This window comes from Gossypium arboreum, chromosome 13, assembly GCF_025698485.1.
Source record: "Gossypium arboreum isolate Shixiya-1 chromosome 13, ASM2569848v2, whole genome shotgun sequence".
Lineage (NCBI taxonomy): Eukaryota > Viridiplantae > Streptophyta > Magnoliopsida > Malvales > Malvaceae > Gossypium > Gossypium arboreum.
Window position 1 is genome coordinate 75,889,549 of NC_069082.1, and position 15,173 is coordinate 75,904,721.

General features: G+C 36.4%; 1 non-coding gene across 1 annotated transcript; it reads left to right on the plus strand.

Annotated features, from left to right (window-relative positions):
• Positions 1–14,600: 14,600 nt before the first annotated feature.
• LOC128287690 (small nucleolar RNA R71) lies at positions 14,601–14,706 on the plus strand. The gene has a single exon (XR_008278390.1). It is a non-coding gene; the product is annotated as a small nucleolar RNA R71 (small nucleolar RNA).
• The last annotated feature ends 467 nt before the right edge of the window (positions 14,707–15,173 follow it).

Sequence of the window (15,173 nt, forward strand, 5' to 3'; positions counted from 1 at the left end):
GCCTAGTTACATCTCACGAACTCGGACTCAACTCAACGAGTTCGGAACTCAAATATCCTAGTGACATGTCACTTGTATTCTAATATATTCCCAAGGTTCAAACAGGCTTTTTCCTTGATCACACATCTTTGCCGTCTTCCACGGAATATCGAAACCGATACTCGGTAGCAATTCATATTAAACAAGTAGCACACATAATTTGCATATTACTCAATAATAACCACAAAGCATAATATTTCATGATATTAATCACCATATCACATAAATAACATTAAATTACTTAAAATGACAATTATGTTACCACATTTACACATGAACTTACCTCGATACAAAATTATTAGCAATCGAGCCTATTCTTCGTAAACTTTGTTTTTCCCTCGATCGCGACTTGAGTCTCGTTTCTCTTGATCTATAATGCCAAATTAATCTTATTTAATACATACATTCATCAAAACAACATTTAATACGAACTTTGGAAAAATTACATTTTTGCCCCTAAACTTTTGCATAATTACACTTTTGCCTCTAGGCTCGGGAATTAAATTCCATCCCTTATTCTTATGTTTTATGACATGCTGATCATTTTTCCCTTCTATGGCAACAACAAATTCACACTCTAACATGTACTTATGACTATTAGGTATTTTTACCGATTAAGCCCTTTTACTCGTTTTCGCTTAAAACCGAGTAGCACAAGTTGTTTAACATAATTTAAAAACTTATATTCTATCATAAAACACCAAAATACACAAATTTCACCTATGGGTATTTTCCAAATATGAACCCTAGGTTGAATTATTGTTAGCATAAGCTAAATCGAGCTACCGGGATTTCAAAAACGTAAAGAGCATTAAAAATTGGGCTTGGAATCACTTACTATGGAGCTTGAAAGCTTGAAACAAACTCTAGCTATGGAGAACCCTTGAAATTTCGGCCTAATGAAGAAGATGGACAAAAATTGGCTTTTAATTTTGTTTTTAATTCATTTTAATAACTAAATGACCAAAATGCCCTTAATACTAAACTTTCCAAAAATTCCATCCATGTCCAATTTTTGTCCATAGACTTAGAAATTGGTCAAATTTCTATTTAAGACCTCCTCATTAATATTCCAAAGCAATTTCATACTAAAAACTCCTAGAATGCAAATTTTTCAAATTATTCGATTTAGTCCCTAATTTCAATTTAAGCACTTTAGGCATAGGATTTCATCACGAATTTTTCACACAATCATGCAATCATTTCATAAACATCAAAATAATTATAAAATACATATTTTTATCTCGGATTTGTGGTCACAAAACCACTATTTCGATTAGGCCCTAATTCGGGATATTACAATTGTAACTTAAACTTTTTACTTTCATAATCTTAATAGTTTCGTCTCTTACATTCAATTTATATCTTTTACATATCATTCAATGTCTTTCAACATCGTATATCAGTCTCAAACACATAAACGATAACAGTCAGTCTTCAGTTCTTTTATTTATCCCTATTAACATGACTCGGACCTAAATGGATACACAGATCCAACCCACACTCCGGGGATAATGTACAGTGTTTCTTCGGCCAAAGCCGGAATACATCGTAAGGGTAATAGTAACAGTCACAATTAGGTACAGAGTACATCTTCGAAATGAATCGGAACAGTCACAGTAGTTGACACATATAGTGTCTCATCGACACATAGTCGAAATATCCCTGAACACTTCCAATCTATGGCATGCCAATTATATCCAACTAGCCCGACACTGTTCATAGGATACTCAAATCATATCATTATAATACAGAAACAGTAATAGTTCCATTATACCATTCATTATACATTATATAATTAAGAATAGCAATTACATTGTACTTAATTTTTAATCATAGTTTATAGAAATACAAACCGAAATTCTCTAATTTTCTCGATACCCTTGTTCACTTTCTCCTTTCCCTTTTTCGATGACGTTTCCGGTGCTACATTGGCTACATAAAATTTAACATTTAAAATTATCAATGCAAGTTATTTAATAACACATTCTTTTATTTCATATAACTTTTACTATATTTCCAATTAGGTACTTCCACCATAACCTTTCTTTCTCTTCAAATAAACCCTATATTTTCATTTTACACCTACTTTAAACAAGTTTCAACTCTTAATATTCAATATAAAACATCAATTCTACAATTTAAACAATTTAATCCCTACTATGACAAAACTTATATCTCTCTTTACAATTTAATCATTCTCCCACTTCTAACTTGAATTTCTTTCACTTAATATCATAATTCATCAATTTATACAACTTAATCAACATCTAAAAATTCATTAACTTCCTAATTTCTAACATAATTTAAGTAGAGTTTTGTTCTAGAATTCCAAAACATCAAATTACAAGAAAAGGGATCAAATTGACTTACCAATTAAACTTGAAACTCTAAAACCCTAAATTTTCCTTTTCTTTTCTTTTTCTTTCCTTTTTTCTTCTTTCTTTCCTTGCTATCTGTGCCCTTCTTTTCCTTTCTCTTTATGTTTTATTTCTTTAATTTATTATAACTATTATATTATATCATCATTATTATTATATTTTAAATTATAATTATTATTTCTTATTTAATAAGTAAATACATATTTATACATACATTTGTACCAATTAAAATAATACAAATGTATTCATACATACCACACACTTTTCACATAAGGCTTATATGCTAATTTAGTCCCTTAACTTTTTCTATGACTTATAATTAAACCTTCACACTTTATTCAATTTAGTCCTTTCACTAAATTAGCCCTAAATAAGCTAAATTTACTTAATTAATGTCTAATTAACTTCTCATTCATCTTTGTAAATATTTCTAATAAATATTTACGAATTAGATTTTTCAGAATCGAAGACCCAAAAATTCACTTTTTCGATGACCTAAAAATTTAGGTCATTACATTTCTCCCCCCTTAATAAATTTTATCCTCGAAATTTACCTGAAAAGAGATGGGGGTATTGTGATCTCATTGTATCTTCCGATTCCCACGTTGCTTCTTCAATATTATGACTTCTCCACAACACTTTTACTTAGGCAACTCGTTTATTACATAATTCCTTTATCTCACGTGCCAATATCTTAACCAGTTCTTCTTCATATGACAAATCTGGTCAAATCTCTATATCTTCAGTTGAAATCACATGAGATGGGTCTGACCTGTATCTTCTTGACGTGGAAACATGGAAAACATCATGAATCTTCTATAATTCAGGAGGTAGAGCTAAACGATATGCCACTGGTCCAATTCTTTCTATAATCTCATACGGTCCAATATATCGTGGACTCAACTTACCTTTCCGACGAAATCTCAAAATTTTCTTCCAAGGAGAGACTTTAAGAAATACTTTGTCTCCAATTGAGTACTCAATGTCTCGTCGTTTCAAATCTGCGTATGATTTTTGCCTATCAAAAGCTGCCTTCAAACTTTCTCGAATATTTTTAACAGTACTTTCTATTTCTTAGATCAACTTTGGACCAACCACTTTTCTTTCATTCAATTATGTCCAACACACTAGTGATCGACATCTCCGACCATATAGAGCTTCATATGGTGCCATTTGAATACTTGATTGGTAACTATTGTTATACACAAACTCAGCCAATGGTAGATAACGTTCCCAACCTGATTCAAAATCAATGATACAAGCTCGGAGCATATCTTCTAAAATCTGAATGACTCGTTCTGACTGTCCATCCGTCAGTGGATGAAAAGCTGTACTAAAATGAAGTCGAGTACCGAGAGACTTATGCAACTGTTTCCAGAACCTTGATGTAAACCGTGGATCTCTGTTTGAAATTATTGATTCTGGAATACCATGTAACCTTACAATTTCTCGAATATACACCTCCGCAAGTTTCTGTAGTGACCAGTCAGTTCTGACGGCTATAAAATGAGCTGATTTTGTAAGTCGATCAATGATTACCCATATAGCATTCTTTTTACTCGTAGAAAGTGGCAACCCAGTTACAAAATCCATTGTTATTCGGTCCCATTTCCATTCAGGAATATTAATAGGCTGAAGTAATCCAGTCGGAGCCTGATGTTCAGCTTTAACTCGCTGATATGTGATGGCATGATTTCGTGATAGGTTTTAAATATTTATAATTAATCATTCTTGAAACTAACTATTATCGTGATGTAGGCAAGTGTACCTATCAAACAGTAGTATAGTTTTAACAAGACCGGATTGTCAAACCCAAAGGAACTAAAAGTACTAGTAATAACTGTCTTTTTATTATCTAGCCTAAGAATAAAGAAGTTTTGTTTTAACTAACTAATTATCTAAACTAAGAACTCACAAAGAATAGAATTGGGGAATTGCTTTTGGGAAAATCGATTGAATTAAGACAATACCTAAGGAAAAATCCACCTAGACTGCACTTGTTATTCTGGCTCTGAATTAGACGATTTATTCATTTAACTTGTTCCGTAGAGATCCCTAAGTTATGTTATTATCCATATTCAAGACTAAGAACGTCTAATCCCTAGATTGAATAATTGACACCTTTCTCTAATTAACACCCTAGGGTTGCATTAACTCGATCTATGGGTCCCCTTATTAGGTTTCACCCTAATCCGGCAAAATCTTGTCACCCTATGTCTAGGCGCGCAAACAACTCCGCTTAATTATGACGAATGTACTCTTAGACAGGGTCTATTCCTCATCTAAATAAGAGCTTATCTTGAATCAGTATCCTGGGATATCAAAACAAGAATTAAGAACACATAATTAAGAACAAAGTTAAATATTTATCATACAATTCAGAAAATAATAACAAGATTCATCTTAGGTTTCATTCCCCTTAGGTATTTAGGGGTTTTAGTTCATAACTAAATAAGAAAACATCTCAGAATAATAAAAATTACAAAACATAAAGAAAACCCAAAACTCCTGAAGGGGAAATTGAGGAGAGATCTTCAATGTTGATAATAAATCCGGCTTCTGAGATGGATCAATCGACTTCCTCGGAGTAATTTCTTACTCCCTCCCTGTGTTTCCCTTTTCTTCCTCCTCTAGGGTGTATTTATAGGCTTTGGAATGCCTAAGAGCCCTCAAAATTAGCATTTTCCAAATTAGACTCAACTTGGGCTCAGTAGGGACACGCCCGTGTGACACACCCGTGTGCGATTACTTCAGGCCATGCTCGAGCCTGCCAAATTGACACGGCCGTGTGGTTTGCCCGTGTGAGGAGGTCCAGGCCGTGTTGATTACATACTTTGGCCCATTTTCTCTGTTTTTAGCCCGTTTCTCATTCTTTTAGCTCTCCTATGCTCTCCTAAGTATAAAACATGAAATTAAAGCATTAGGAGCATCGAATTCACCAATTCTAATGGGAAATCATACATAAAATATGTTAAACATGGGGTAAAAATATGTATAAATTTCGGTTTATCAAATACCCCCACACTTAAGATTTGCTTGTCTTCAAGCAAAATTCTCAACTCATAATCAAAATAAATTCTTCTCAACTTATAATTTCTATCAATAATATCTCAAAATAATCCATAAGTAATCATACATTGAGAATTCAACTAAAAGAACATAAAAGTTTCAAACATTCCAAGTTGAGTATTTAATCATGCTAACATAGGTGTCTCCCCTCATCTAAGTAATTACCTTTGATTCAGAATATCACAGAGTTTCACATCCTCACTAAAGATTCACTCAAATCACTCGATGTGTTTAAGGACAATAAATGAAGCACTCAATAGTCAATAATGAAAAGTCATTACCATAGGCTTGCATGAAAATCAAATCTCCACCACTATAATTTAAGATGATAGATCAATCAAAAGGTCTTTAGAGGGTTGTAATGAGGCTTGGTTAGGGGGTGTGGTCACAAGCTGAAAGAAAGGGTAAGAATCGATATTGACTTGAAAAATTTTCCTAACTAGAAAAATGGCTAGTCATCAATTGCGTACAATAGATCTTTTCTCAGAATATTGAATTTCAACTTCTTTAGCTTAGAAGATTACTATTATTAAGATGTATACACATTTTTTTTTAGAACAAGTTAAATACAAAGTAGAATAAAACTTAGCTAAGCAACTATTTCAATTCTAATCTCGACAAAAAATTGGGGATCAAATTAATTTAAGGGATATCAACAATAATGGGTTAAGGGCTAATATTAATGGTAATACAAGAAATGGCTTGTTAGCTCAACGGGGTTTACTAAGGGTTAATTATGGAGGTAGGTTTTTCATGGCATGAGTGGGTTAATCCTAAATGCCTTAATGATTTTGACATATCAAATCAAATGGTGTGGTCTTGACATGCATAATCAAGCAAGTTCTAGAATAACAATTCAATACTGACGCACTCAAAGAAATAATAAAAGTGAGCATGAAAGAATTAATAGATGCTCAAAACGCTCAAAAATCTCACAAAAATTATGGTTTTTTTTATGTTTAAAACTTGTGAATTCTAACTCAAAGTAATACCTAAACTTTGGGGAAACTACCTAAAATTTTATATTCTTAAAAATAAACTTATCTTGCTTGATTCTCTAATGTCTTGAGGTTTAAACAATCAATGCATAAATGCCTATGTTTTAATTCAAGATATATCAATCAACATCATAAATCAATCAAAATTTATCCTAAATACAATATGAGAGCTTTCCAAGAGAACAAGACAGTCATTCAGGGATTTTTCTGATAATGAAATAAATACCCCCCCACACTTAAGATGTACATTGCCCTCAATGTACAAAGATAGATATTGTAATATAAAAATAAGATAGGGAGAGAAGTGAAACTTCCTGTATGATGAATTCCTCGAACTGGAGTTTTGGATAGTAATCGGTGCGAGAGTGGAGGAGGATACTCCGGCGGTGGTAGAGGTTCATTAGTTCATAAGTCTGCACCAAAAGAATATTATATCTAGTGGTAGCTATGGTTGTGGCATGGCAGTCATGGAGAACCTTTCCCGGTGGAGTTTTTAGTTCCTATGCGATTATGAGCTTAAGAGCTCTATATAACTGTGATAAAATCATGAACTTTTTAGGGGATATTAGGAAGAATAATTACTCATAAAGAAATAAATGAAATTGATACTTAAAAATAAAATTCTAAAATCTAATAAAAATAAAAAGTAGTTTTAATAAAAATTAAAAACATAAAATAATAAATAAATGTTTTTAAACATCTTAATCGATGGATGGTTTGCGAGGTGGGACTGGCGATGAGATGTAGAGGTGCTGAGAAATCTGCTGTAAAGTAGTGTCAATGTTGTCAAATCATTGAAAACACTGCTGCTCGAATTGAGTGAGGCGCTTAGAGATGTTAGCATGTGAAGCCGCCGCATGAACTGGACGAGAGGGTGGTGGTGGCTGAGTCTGTGGGTCCTTGTGCTGTGGAGGGACATCATCAGGAATGTCCTCGTAGCCTCCTCCTTGGTAGATTAGGCGAGATGATATTGAGGAGGGTAGGTTCCTCGGCGCTTTTCGATCATCCTCATGCTAAGAATACTTGAGATGCCTTGTGGAGACATCTGGCTAATGAGGGTTAAGGATGATTCTTGGGCTGCGATGCTGAGGAGTCTGAAGTGTCGAGCCAACCGAGTAACATAGAGGCCAATAGAGATGACCCCCTTCCTATCTCGCTCCTTCTGGTGCTGAGTCGCGAGGGTGATGAAATAGGCAAGGTCGATGATGTACCCGTGTGACATACACCATAAAAAGTAGTCGTCATGAGTGTTGATGACGCCAGTGCACTCTCGCCATCCTATAATCGTGTGGCCAAAATGGCATGTAGGTACCTTAGAGATTGAGGGAGAGCTGATGCCTTGGAGTGGCTAGGATTGTAGGTTGCCCCACTTAGTACTAGTGCATCCCAACATCGTAAAGGAGAACAATGGATGTGGCGGTTGAGAACATGTAAGTCATTCTTCTCCTTGAATTCCTCCGTATATAAACCCAATGCCGTACTGAATTTTGAGACACTGAGCTGGCGGACTAACCCGCCTAGGTGAAATTAGACCGTGCCGGGATCATCGTAGTTCATCATTACGGTCTGAAGATAGAACGTTGAGCATAGTTCTATCGTGATCTCGAGGTATGTTGGCTCGATGATCCCAAAGAACAGCTCCCAAGGGTCGGTGGTTAGGAGGGCCCGAATCACTTCAGCCAATTGAACTTGTTCTACCACGGCCCAGTCGATGCAGCGGCCTACAATTAAAGGTCGGGCTCGGAGTATTTTGAATATTTCTTCTTGGGGCTTGATGGGGAACCTCAGAAAAAGGTGACGAACTTTCGCGGTAGGACCTGAGGAAGATGATGCTCCCCTCCTTTTCTTTGAAGTAGGGACAGCGGCCTTTTTACCACGTGAAGACGACATTTTGAACCTGCAATCAAAACCATTACTTTGTGTTGATGAGTGGACAAGGAAAAATGTATCTAAATTCAAAAAGTCATAGATTATGACTAATACTTCAGCCACAACTATCATCACTTAACAATTCTAATCAAACTAATCCATTTTATAGCATACTTTTGTGGCATTGCATGATAATAGCATGAATAATAATAAAAGATATATATATATATATATATATAAAATTGGAAAATAACAAGAAGCATTTGAAAAGTATGAGGATTGAGTTAGAATATTTGAAAAAGGCATGAGTATTCCACCTATCCTAACCATGAATATTTTACTTTTAACTAATCAATTAGAGTAAAGAAATCTTGTAATGAAATAAAAAAATTGAACATGAAAAAAATGAAAATTATTCTAGATTATGACATTTAAAAATATGAAAATAACATAAAAACTTGCATATTATTATGATAAAAAGCCTTAGAAATCATTAAAATAGACAAGAAAGAAGTAAACAAACACTATGGAGGGAGGATTGAGTGTCAAAAATGGAGTTAGGGGCAACGCACAAGCATGGCGGAGAGGCCGTGTGAAATTGCAGTGGCTAGGGTTAGGGTTTTTGAGTGGGGAAGACAATGAATAGTGTAGGGTATTTATAGATTTTGGGGTACACGGCCAGGTAACACGCCCGTGTTCCCAATTTCAGCCCGTGTGATTCGCGAATTTTGAAATTGGATGTGTTTGACATTTAGTACACGCCGGTGTTCCTTGGGCGTGTGGGTGCACACGGTTGTGTCGCACGGCCGTGTCTGGCATTGTTCACTACTTACCTACGCTTGTGTCAATCTAACAGGTTCGACCACGGGTGCTAGACACAGGCGTGTCACACACCCGTGCTGTTTTAACAGGTTCGCCCACGGTTCATTCACACAGGCATGTTGCACGCCCGTGTTGTTTTGGTAGGCTCGACCACAGCCATGTCGTACGGCCGTGGCATTTTATTGTAGCCCGTGTTCGGGGAAATCTTTGCCCTATTTTCACATGGCCCTAAGCACACCCGTGTGCTTGGTCGTGTCTCTGTGGAAAACCTGTATTCAAGAGCTCCGTTAGTAATTTAGGTGTTGAAGACTAAATTTTAAAGAAGTTAATACAGTTAGTGCTCGGGTTGCCTCTTGAGAAGTGCTTATTTATAGTCTAAGCATGACTTGCCTCTCCGTTGAATGATCATGGTGGTTTGAGGAGTTTGTACTCCTCATTCCTGTTATCAATCTCATCAAAATAAGGTTTTAAACAGGTGTTGTTTACCTTAAAAGTGCCGAACTTGGGATGACTCACCTCGACCGTACCAAATGGGAAAATGCTTTGTACCATAAGAGGGATTTCTTCATTTGGTGTGGTAGCGATAATGTGGGGATCTGCAGCATCTAATAAGACTCTATCTCCAACCTTAAGTTGATTTGGAAAGGTATTGATCTCGTTCCGTCGTAGATTCGATTTTTCAGGTGTTCTCGGTTTATGCGTCCGCCATTCATCTAGCTCCTCGATTTGTAGCCTTTGATATTCATGAATAGGTCCTCTACTATTGCTTGAGAATGGCTTATGTACTTCCTTCAGACTCATTTCCTGCAAAAAAGGTTACACTATATTGTCAGTTTTAGTAGAATGGTTTAGACGATCACCTTCAATTTCCAATGTGTTGCCGGAATTGCGAGCTTGAAAGGTGATTGTTCCGTCTCCCACATGGAGTGTGAGTTCACCAGTGCCAACATCAATAATTGTTTTAGCAGTTGCTAAAAAGGGCCTTCCTAGAATTAAAGGAATGTTGTTATCCTCCTCTATGTCTAGAACAATGAAGTCAACGGGAAATATAAATTTATCGATTTTAACTAGCACATCTTCAATAATACCCCTAGGGAATCTTATAGTTTTATTTGCTAATTGAATGCTCATCATAGTTTGTTTGGGTTTCCCGAGACCTAGTTGCTTAAACATTTTGTAAGGCATGACGTTGATACTAACCCCTAAATCAGCTAATGCATTATTAACATTTAAACTACCAATTAATCAAGGAATCGTAAAACTCCCTAGATCTTTTAATTTTTTCGGTAGCTTATTTTGCAGAATAACTGAGCACACTGTGTTTAGCTCCACATGTGACGCCTCGTCCAACTTCTACTTATTTGCTAAAAGCTCCTTTAAAAATTTTATTGCGTTTGGCATCAACGATAGAGCTTCAATAAACGGTAAGTTAATGTGTAATTTTTTTAAGAGTTTAAGGAATTTACCAAATTGTTCATCTGAGCTGTGACATCCCTAAATTGACCCTAGTCGGAAAGTGGTTTCGGGACCACTAAACCGAGTCATAATAATAATTAACCATCATAATTGATGCTCATTATATGTATATATGCATGTGTGAAAATTTCATGTTTGGATTTTGTTAATTGTAAGTGAATTTTTATCAAATAGGACTTATGTGAGAAAATTTAGAAATGTGCTAGGCAAATGTAAGGTGGCCTATTAATACATGTGGGAAAGTGTTGTCCTTGCATGTCAAATTAGCCAAAATGAAGCATGATGGCCGGCCATGCTATGGGTGGAAACATGTCTCCAACATGTTAGACTAGTGATGCATGTAGGAAACAATAAAATAAGAAAGTTAGCATTAAAGAAATGGAAAAAAGAAAATGATGATAACAAAAAAAAAAAGAGTGTGGATGCTTTCCCCCCTTGCCGTACATGAGAGAAACAAAAGCAAAGAAAGAAAGAAAAAAAAAGGTGTTCATTCTCTCATTTTCTCCTTGCTTGGCGAATATACTAAGAAGAAAGGGGAAAAAGCTTGAGAAAATCAGCCATGGGAGCTTACTAGACTAAGGTGTTTTGATACAAGAAGGTATGTTTTATGCCACTCTTGAAAATGCATGCATGATTTGGAGGATTGGTTCAAAATTTTCCTTGAATCTCAAATCGAAACTAAGTTGTTAGGTGAGTTAAAATTCGGCCATGCATGTTGTTTTCCTTGGTGAGTGTTTTGATGTTGTTGTGATGAAAGCATGGAAATGAGTAAGTTCGAATGTTTAACAAAAGGAAATTTTGTGCCATTGAGTTCTTGTTGTTATGTGTGTGTGCATGAGTATTCGGCCATGCTATAGAATTTATGTTGCAACATGATTAATGCTTAATGAGATGTATAATAGTACTTGTGAATGAGCTTGAGAGTATTTAAACAATTAGACATGAAAAGGGTGGTAATGAGGCTGAAAAATTGTTGGATGGTTAATTGGGTAAGGAATGAAGCATTGACCATATGGGGTACAAATGGGCATAGGTGTTAAATACCTTGTATTGGAAACTTTGATAAATAAGTAGCAATAAATTAAGATGAGATTGAGTAAATTTTCAGCTTAGTTGTGTTAAGTATTCGGCAATAACCATAATAATGCATGTGAATGCCGTATGTTTGTGTTTGATGGAGAGGTAAATTGTTTGATTTAGCTCAAGAGCAAAGGGAACTAGATTGGACAAAGGAAAGGAGAAAGCAAGCGAGTAGCCGATTTGGAACCGTTCTACCCCAAACAAGGTAAGTCATTAAGCACGTATTTGATATTGCTTAAATGATTGTAAAATTTATACAATTGTGTTTAATGGGATGATATATATATATATGAATGAAAATGTATGTGTATGGAGTGATGACATTTGTTGAATGTAAAAGAAATAGTGAAATGTGTAGAAAGTTTGCTTTCGGCACTAAGTGTCTTGAACAATACGTGTGTGCGGTGACGAGATCGGCACTAAGTGTGCGTGCTGGAAATATATGGCACTAAGTGTGCGTGCTGGAAATATATGGCACTAAGTGTGCAAGCTGGAAAAATACGGCACTGGGTGTGCGAGCTCGGAGGGTATGGCACCGTGTGTGCGGGCTTAATTTACGTGGCACTAAGTGTGCGAAATCGAGTAGTAAGCACTGTGTGTGCGTACTTTAAATATATGGAGGGTGTGTCTCCATTGAATTGAGTATGGACAGCGGATCGGGTAAGTACCTCGAGCTCATGACGAATAGAGAATACGTTCATGCTTGGGGTTGAAATTGGTAAGCCTTAAATCTATGTGATGATTGAAATTGTATGGTTGTGCTGGAAAATGAGTTAATGTGTAAAATGCTTGATTATCTTGTTGTGTAGAATATGAAATGTGGATGTATGAATTGGTGCGAGATTGGACCGAAAGGTCCGAGGTATTATGGTATAGATTCGATATGGACGAGTACCTAGCCTCATTTGTTGTACATGTAGTAGTAACTTTATCGGTGGATTGATGAATGCTTATGACTTACTGAGTTGTAAACTCACTCGGTGTTTTCTTGTCACCCATTTTAGGTCTCTCGGACTCGTATTGTTTGCGTGATCGGGACCGTCGTTGAAGTCATCACACCGGCTGAAATCTTGTGGTATTGTTTTTGTTGTTGAAGAACATTTGGCATGTATAGGCTATTATATTTTGTCGAATTGTGGGTTGTAAACTTTAAGCCATGTGAAAATGGCCTATGTGGTCGTCGAGTGGGATGCTAGAACCTATAGCCACGAGTCTTAGAAACTCAAATTTTGATAAGGTGGCCATAATTTGTGTCATGTATGATGGATGATTAAGGCCAAGGAAAAATTCATGAAATTGGCATAGTCTCTGCAGTAACTGTTGCGGACAGCAGCAGTGAGATGAGATTGAAAAATCACTAAAAATAGTAGAAGTAGAATTAAATAGTGAGTAAATTATGGAACTGAACCTTGATGAATCTATTTTATATGGACGAAACGAAACGACCATATGAGCAGTATACTGAGAAATATTAAGGTTCTCGTGAGACAGGGCCAGAACGGTTTCTGGGTCCCCTGTCGCGACTTTGAAAATTTACCATAAATTATCCAGAAAGAATTAGGAGTCATGCCTTATATTTACAGATTCCATTTTGAGTCTAGTTTCATTAGAAACAAACGGCACCAGTATTAAAGCCCTGTACAGAGAGATATTGAAGTTGTAACGCGCAAAGGTCAGAGCAGTCGGTCCCTGTAACATGGGTGACTTTAACTAATAAACTGTACCAATTGGCCCAACCAAAAATTCTAAAAATAAATCCATGGATGGGTATATGAGTCTAAATTCAGGGAAAATTTACGAAACCAGTTTCCGAGTTTTGAAACTCGAGATATGATTTTTAAGGCAATGGTGACGCAGTTTTCCAGCCTGACTGGTAATGTCAAATTGGTTGGTATCTTGAGAGGGTTTGGCCGTTAACCCCTCGTGTCCGACACCGGCGTCGGTCACGAGTTAGGGGTGTTACATGAGCGGTCTTTCCTTGTCGTGTTGGGGTATGGCACACGAGGTTTATATTTGACATTCACTGATTTGTTTTTATTATGACCTACCTCACCTTGACCTTTGCTTACCACAGTTTCTTGCCTCCGTTCTGGTTCAGGCTCAACGATTCGTTCATCATCTTGAATATTAATTATGTTGAGCTGTTCCCTTGGGTTGGGTTCAATATTCCTGGCAAGCTACCTTGTGGTCGTTCGGAGATTAGTTTGGAAAACTGGCCTATCTGAGTTTTGAGCCTTTGGATCGACGCTTATTGATTTTTAAGTGCTGCCTCGGTGTTCTGAAAACAAGTTTCTGACACCGATATAAACTTTGAGAGCATCTCTTCAGGGTTCGACTTCTTTTCCTGTTGATAGGGTGGTTGTTGAAAACTCGGAGGATGTTGTGGTCTTTGATTTCCTTGACTGTCCCACGAGAAATTGGGGTGGTTTCTCCAACCTGCATTGTAAGTGTTACTATATGGGTTATTTTGGGATTGAGAGTTATTGTTACCCACATATTGGACTTGTTCCTCCTTGATGTTAGGGTTGAAGGGTTGATACTTTATGCATGCTCCTCCTCCATTAGTCCCGCACCTCATTACTGGATGTACCTGAGTAGAACCAAGTAAACCATCAATCTTTTTATTTAGAAGTTCTACCTGGTTTGACAGCCTAGTAACCGAATCGATGTTATAAACGCCTGCTGTTTTAGTTGGCTTTGTCCTCATGACTTGCCACTGATAGTTATTCAGTGACATCTCCTCTATAAACTCATAGGCATCTTCAGGTGTTTTATTATTGATGGTTTCGCCAGCAGTGTGTCAACCATTTGTCGAGTTGAAGGATTCAGGCCATTATGGAACGTTTGAACCTGTAGCCAAAGCGGTAACCCATGGTGAGGGCACCTTCTTAACAAGTCTTTGCATCTCTTCCATGCATCATAAAGAGTTTCTAAGTCCATCTGCACAAATGAAGAGATATCATAATGTAATTTAGTCATTGTAGCCAGTGGAAAGTATTTTAATAGAAATTTTTTGGTTATTTGTTCCCAAGTAGTTATTCACCCTCGTGGTAATGAGTTCAACCACTGTTTAGCTTTGTTTCTAAATAAAAAAAGGGAATAACCAAAGATGAATGGCATCATCAGAAACAGCATTAATTTTAAATGTATCGCATAGTTCCAAAAAGTTTGCTAAATGAGCGTTAGGATTTTCATCCTGCAAACCATCAAACTGAGGAAACTGTTGTATCATTTAAATTGTGTTAGGTTTCAGTTCAAAAGAATTTGCAGCTACAGCAGGTTTAACTATGCTTGATTCAGTTCCTGTTAAAGAAGGTTTAGCATAATCCGACACAATGCGTGGAGCAGGATTTTGATTAACCGCAATTGTAGGAGGTAGCTGATTGTCTTGGTTTTCAGCCATCTCTTCGGTTGGGGGTTGAGTATCGTCCTCTTGCTC